Source organism: Girardinichthys multiradiatus, chromosome 14 (assembly GCF_021462225.1).
Source record: "Girardinichthys multiradiatus isolate DD_20200921_A chromosome 14, DD_fGirMul_XY1, whole genome shotgun sequence".
Lineage (NCBI taxonomy): Eukaryota > Metazoa > Chordata > Actinopteri > Cyprinodontiformes > Goodeidae > Girardinichthys > Girardinichthys multiradiatus.
Window position 1 is genome coordinate 46,367,381 of NC_061807.1, and position 6,396 is coordinate 46,373,776.

The following is a 6,396-nucleotide window of genomic DNA, read 5'->3' on the forward strand; positions in this document are numbered from 1 at the left end:
GAAGTCAGAACATTAATTATTTTGATTTTGTTGGATGTTTTGATGAAGTTCATGTAGTTAAGCACTTAGGTTTGAGAATGGGACTTTGAATTGAAAATTAGCCAAGTGTTGTGAAGGCTCTACCTATTGTTCTCACTTATATAAGATTGAAACAAAGGACACAGGCAAATCTCAGTCCTTTTTAAGTGCTGTGTGGCAGGTCTCCTAATTTGGACATGGGGATATTGCCAAGATAATTTTCTTCCACATCTTTGTGTGAAGATAGGATGTTGTTTTACTGTCAAAACCTGTCCACTGTGCTTTCTCAAGTTTCACAGATGGTGAAGGCTGCATTACCAGAAACAGCCACTTCCACCCCCCAGTCCTTTATTCCTGGCGACTGGATTCTGGTCAGAGAATTTAGGGGAAAACACAGGAAGTCCAGGGCTGGAATGGCCCATATCAGATCCTACTAGACACCCAGGAAAGCTGCAGGAAAGCTCTAGCTCCTCCAGCTTAATCTGGCTTCCAGGACAAGTCATCTTCCAACTGGATCATCCACGGCTGAAAGGTGTGAGGACAGCGGACCACCACAAGACAAAGAACTGTAAGCTGATCACTGGCAAGTGATTGAAGAGGTGGTTGAAGAACACTGTTCTTACAAGGGCACAATAATCCCTTGGGCAGTGCAGCGTTATTTCAGAATCTACGTAAGGCCATCGCATTGCCTGAAAGTTAGAAATCATAAGGTCATTTGCCTCACTGCACACACACCACAGTGAGAGATTCTTTCCTCCCACTTTGACAGCGAGACTGACTCTGAGGAAGATATCTCGGATGCTTTTATCTAACTTTTATGTTTATTGCTTGATATTTATCATTATGGTATTATTACAAATTTGAATGTGTTCATTTCCACCGTTGTTTAGTTGGACTATGGAAGCCTAACTTCCAGCAGGTTAGAGTTCCTGTTTCTAAATATATTTCTAGAGGAGCTTCCTACGACCGCCCACCTGTACCAGACCAGACTGGTGACAGGGCATCTTGAAGCGCAGAAGCCACTCAGGAGAGGCAGCAGAATTTTTGTTTTTTTGATTTTTAAGTTGTGTTTATAATTTGTTTTCTTTGGAAAAACTGTTTGCTTTCAGTACCAGAAGAAAGGACATACCACTTCAAGGTCACGATGCAGCTATATGGAAGATGGTCTGTTCTGATGCTAATGATTGGTATTGCAAGTATTTTTATAACTCTTGTGTTCATTTTGGGAAAGGTACAGCAAAGACAATGTGTGGTTAATCTGACTAATAATACTCATCAGCGGATTCGAAGAGAGATTCATCATTTTTCTGACTACTATGATCATACTGATAATGTTTGGTGGCAACTGATGCATCAAAACTGTGAGGAATTATAGTGTAAGGGAAAGCAGAAATGTTAGTAGATTTTCTAGTGAGACTAATTTAACGTGTGTGTCTACAGGAACACTTTATAGAATTCGGGGTAATAGAAATCCGATTAAAGATCCAGATATTTGTATTACACAGGAGGAAAGTACACCTTATTTCCTTGGGAAGACAGTAGGTTGCGAAGCTATTATATCTGTATTATGTGCTTTAATCAACAGACATAAATTTGAGTCATGTCCTATCAAAACTGATCCTTCTACTATTTCAGGATCTTTGGTCCCTGATCCCTTTGTGTTAACTTTTAATCTTACTGCTTTATCTGAGGAAGGTTTCACTGTTCTAACTACGGAGCAGCAGGCTATTAGAACGATGAGTTTGCAAATAGAATGGCTTTGGATTATCTGTTAGCTGAGAGGGGTGATGGTTTTGAAGAATTTTCCTTTAGTTGTGATTATCTTGTAATCAGAAGAAGGGAGTGTAATGGAAATTCTTTTATTAAGTGTTCCAAAGTGTGTGACCTTTTTTATTGTACTCCTCAGAACATCTGTGTTAGAGGAAGAAGCTGTAAAAGCCATTATCAGAAGTTTAATGGTTCAGACCCATCTTTTAGGACAATGTCAGGAAGGGCAGTTAGGTCTGTTCTTAGATAACCTTGTCACCTTTGAACTCAAGAAGGGTTTGGGTCATAAAACACAGACTCTTTGAAGTTGAAATAACACTGTCATGTTCTGGTATAAATACTGTGTGTAAATGTTGATCGGGGCTCTGTTTCACTGACTAACCTCAGTGTCAGGGTCTTCAAATGCTGAATGCCTTTGAATAAAACTTATAAAGACAAAGTCCAGATTTTCTCTTGTTATGAGTCAACTTCTACCCACTTTGATAAGAAAATTCCACAACAATATGGAGCAAGAACCAGGTGAAGCGAGGAGACTAAATGCTAGGTGCAGGTGAACCGAATAAAGTTAATTGTCAGGCAGGAGAGCACAAAACGTGGCTGGAGCAAAACAGAGACTCTTGAATACAAACTAATTGAAACACAACTAGTAAACCATGAAACTAAAGCATAATCAGATCCAAAAACCTAATGAACCAAAAGCAAAGATCAGGCGGGCGACCAGGAGGTAATCCCGAGCAGGCACAAAGTTCGGGGGGGTGACCAGGACATCGCCCGCGCAGGAACAAAGTTCAGGCGGGCTCAAGAACCCAATGTTGAAGAATCAGGGCAGCTGGTGACGTTGGCAAAGACGTGAAGACCTTGGTGGTCTGCGGCAGAGATATGGAGGCCACCAGAAACGGAGAGACCTTAGCGGCCGGCGGCAGAGATGTTGAGGCCGACAGAGATGTAGAGACTATGGCAACCGGCGGTGAAGGCGAAGACAAGGAGGCCAGCAGAGACATAAAGACCATGGTGGGCGGCGGCGATGGCAAAGACAAGGAGGCCAGCAGAGACGTAGAGACCATGGAGATTGGCGTCGGCGGGAACCTGCAGGTTAGTCAGGAAAGCTGCAGTGGCTGAACAGGAGTGTAGGAGCCCGGCGACGAATGAACTGACAGTCTGTAGGTCGGCCGAGCAGAGTAGAGGACTCTCGGTCTGGGGGTCGGTCGAGCAGAGTAGAAGACCCTCGGTCTGGGGATCGGGTCAGCAAAGTAGAGGACCCTCAGGACAGCAGATCAGGAGGTTGACCTTGGAGCATAAAGGACCCTCCAGGAACCCGGTGGAACTCCAGTGGCTTGAAGTCAGGCTTGGAGTCAGGAACAGAGCCGACGGGACCCTCGGAGGGAGATGCAGAGTCTGGGGCACCTTCGGAGGCAGATGCTCCTCGAACCCCTCAGAAACAGGATCCGGCGGCACTTCCTCCACAAAACCCTCGTCTCTGGGTTCAGAGGCCAAGTCGAGTTCCTTCTCGGACCGCTCAGAAACAGGATCTGGTGGCGGTTCGTCCTCAAACCCTTCATCACAGGGTTCATCACCAGGATGAGGACCAGTCTCTCACTGAGCCCCTGGAAGGCCTTTAGACCAGGAGCAGAAGCTGAGGCGTTGCCAAGACCCTCAGTGGTGTGCGCAGGAGCTGAGATGTCACCGAAACCCTCAGTGGCGTGTGCTGGAGCTGAGGCGTCACCGGGATCCTCAGTGGCTTGAGCAGCAGCCAGGGCATCAGTGGCACCCTCAGTGGCTCCAGCAGGGGCCGGGGCATCGCCGGCACCCTCAGTGGCTTGAGCAGGGGCCGAGGCGTCGCCGGGACCCCCGACAACTTGAGCCGAGGCGTCCCTCTTCTGACGTCCTCTGCACCGTGTGGAGGAGGTTGAGGCAGACTTGGGCTGTGCAATGGTGGCGCTCTGGAGACACTGTCGCTTTGTCCTGCTGACATGGCGATGGTTGAGCTGCAGTGGCGCTATGGAGCCTTGGCGACGGCTGAGCTGCAGCGGCACTCTCAGGCTGTGGCGTGGACTGCCCTGCAGCAGTGCTTTGAAGACCTGGCGTGGACTGCTCAGTAGCAGCTCCCCGGAGCCCTGGTGTGGGCTGCTCAGCAGCAGCAGAGCTCTGGAGACCTGACGAGGATGGAGGTGGGCGGCAGTAAAACTGTCTTACTGCTGTCTCGTAATCCTCCTCCATCTGCCCAATTTTCTCTCTAACCTCAGGAGAGGAATACAGGAGACTGGTCCTCCTGAAGCTCTTAATTTGGCGAGCAAAAAACCTTAACCGCTCCTCCAGCTCGTCTGGTGTTGCCACAGAACACCAGACTGGAGCGAGCGAAGACGGCGAGGGGGGAGCTGCAGCGAGCCTAGACGAAGATGCGGGATTACTCGCTGCAGCCCTCATATTAAGCTTTGCTGTCGAATGAAGAGGAGGAAAAGATGAAGGGGACTAAGGGGACCTGTCCCCGGACATGGAATCGCCAACCTGGATCCATCATAAGCACAGCGTCATCTCCGCCTCCCGAGACGGGACCATAAAGAAGTCCATGGTGCTTGCCTTACGTTCGTCTGCGAGGTCCATTGTGGGCGGAAACATTCTGTTACGGTTTGTGTAGCGGACGACCCCGGAATGCAGACAGACAGGCAACATGATGGTAAGTAAAAGATTTGAATCTTTAGAAAAACACAACTCACTCATGAGAAGAGGCGGGAACAAAATAATAAACAGGCAGGCAAGACAGGCATAGCATGATCCATAACTACCAGCTGAAAACAGGGTGATATGATCTGAAATGTTTCCGCAAGGAATGAACAGAACAGAGGTGTATATATGGAGCAAGAACCAGGTGAAATGGGGATACTGAATGCTAGGTGTAGGTAAATTTAAATCTAAGTAAATCGAGAGCTTCGCTTTTCGGTTCAGCTCTCTCTTCACCACAACGGACCGGCACAGTGCCCCCATTACTGCACCAGCCGCGCCGATCCGTCTGTCGATCTCCCGCTCCATTCTTCCCTTACTCGTGAACAAGACCCCAAGATACTTGAACTCCTCTACTTGAGGCAAGAACTCCCCTCCAACCTGAAGAGGACAAGCCACCCTCTTCTGGTCGGGAACCATGGCCTTGGAATTGGAGGAGCTGATCTTCATCGTCATTTGCAAAAAGAAGAGACTCAATCCACTGTTCCCCAAACCAGATCCTCTCCAGGCCCTTGGCTGCGCCTAGAAATCCCGTCCATAACATGTTATGGACAGGACCGGGGACAAAGGGCAGCCCTGCTGGAGTCCAAAATGCACTGGGAACAGGTCCGACTTAGTGCCGGCAATGCGAACCAAACTCCTGCTCCAGTTGTACAGAGACCAGATGGCCCCTAGTAAAGGGCCCCCGATTCCATACTCCTGGAGCACCCCCCACAGGGCATCACGAGGGACACAGTCGAATGCTTTCTCCAGGTCCACAAAACACATGTGGACCGGTTGGGAAAACTCCCATGAACCCTCGAGTACCCTGTAGAGGGTATAGAGCTGGTCCAGTGTCCCACGGCTGGGACGAAAACCACACTGCTCCTCCTGAAGCCGGGGTTCGACTATTGGCCAGACTCTCCTATCCAATACCCTGGCGTAGGCCTTACCAGGGAGGCTAAGGAGTGTGATCCCCCTATAGTTGGAACCCACCCTCCGGTCACCCTTCTTATGTAAGGGGACCACCACCCCAGTCTGCCAATCCAAAGGCACTGTCCCCGTCCGCCACGCAATGTTGAAGAGGCATGTCAACCATGACAGCCCCACAACATCCAAAGACTTGAGGTACTCAGGGCGGATCTCATCCAACTCCGCCTTGCCATCGCGGAGCTTTTTAACCACCTCGGTGACTTCAGCCTGGGTGATGAAAGAGTCCAACCCCGAGTCCCCAGCCTCTGTTTCCACCAGGGAATGCGTGATGGCAGGATTGAGGAGATCCTCGAAGTACTCCTTCCACCGGCCGATAATGTCCCCAGTCGAGGTCAGCAGCTCCCCCACCCCCAATCTTTCATTCTTATCTAAATTCTGAGCATTTACACAGTGATGACCTGTTTGAAGAGTTTCAGTCAGGTTTCAAAGCTCATCATAGCATTGACACACCTGTGCGGAAAGTCACTAATGATATTCTCCTAGCCTCAGATAATGCACTTGTGTCTGTACCTGTCCTGTTAGGTCTCAGTGCTGCATTTGATACAGTCGATCACAATATTTTCTGGAAGGGCTGGAAAGGCTGGAAAATGCTGTAGGGATCAGGGGAACAGCATTGGCTGGTTTAAATATTTTTTGTCTGACAGATTCCAGTTTGTTCATGTTAATGATAAATCATCTTCAAACTCCAGGGTTAATTGTGGAGTACCACAGGGTTCAGTGCTTGGGCCAATTCTCTTCACTATATATATGCTTCCAATAGGTAAAATTATCAGGCAGCGTAGGATAAATTTTCACTGTTACGCTGATGATACTCAGCTTTACTTATCCATAAATCCTGATGAGCCCAACCAGTTAGATAGACTTTAAAAAATAAAAATTAGCATACAATAAAGAAATACCCTTTTTGAACAAGTCTGTTAT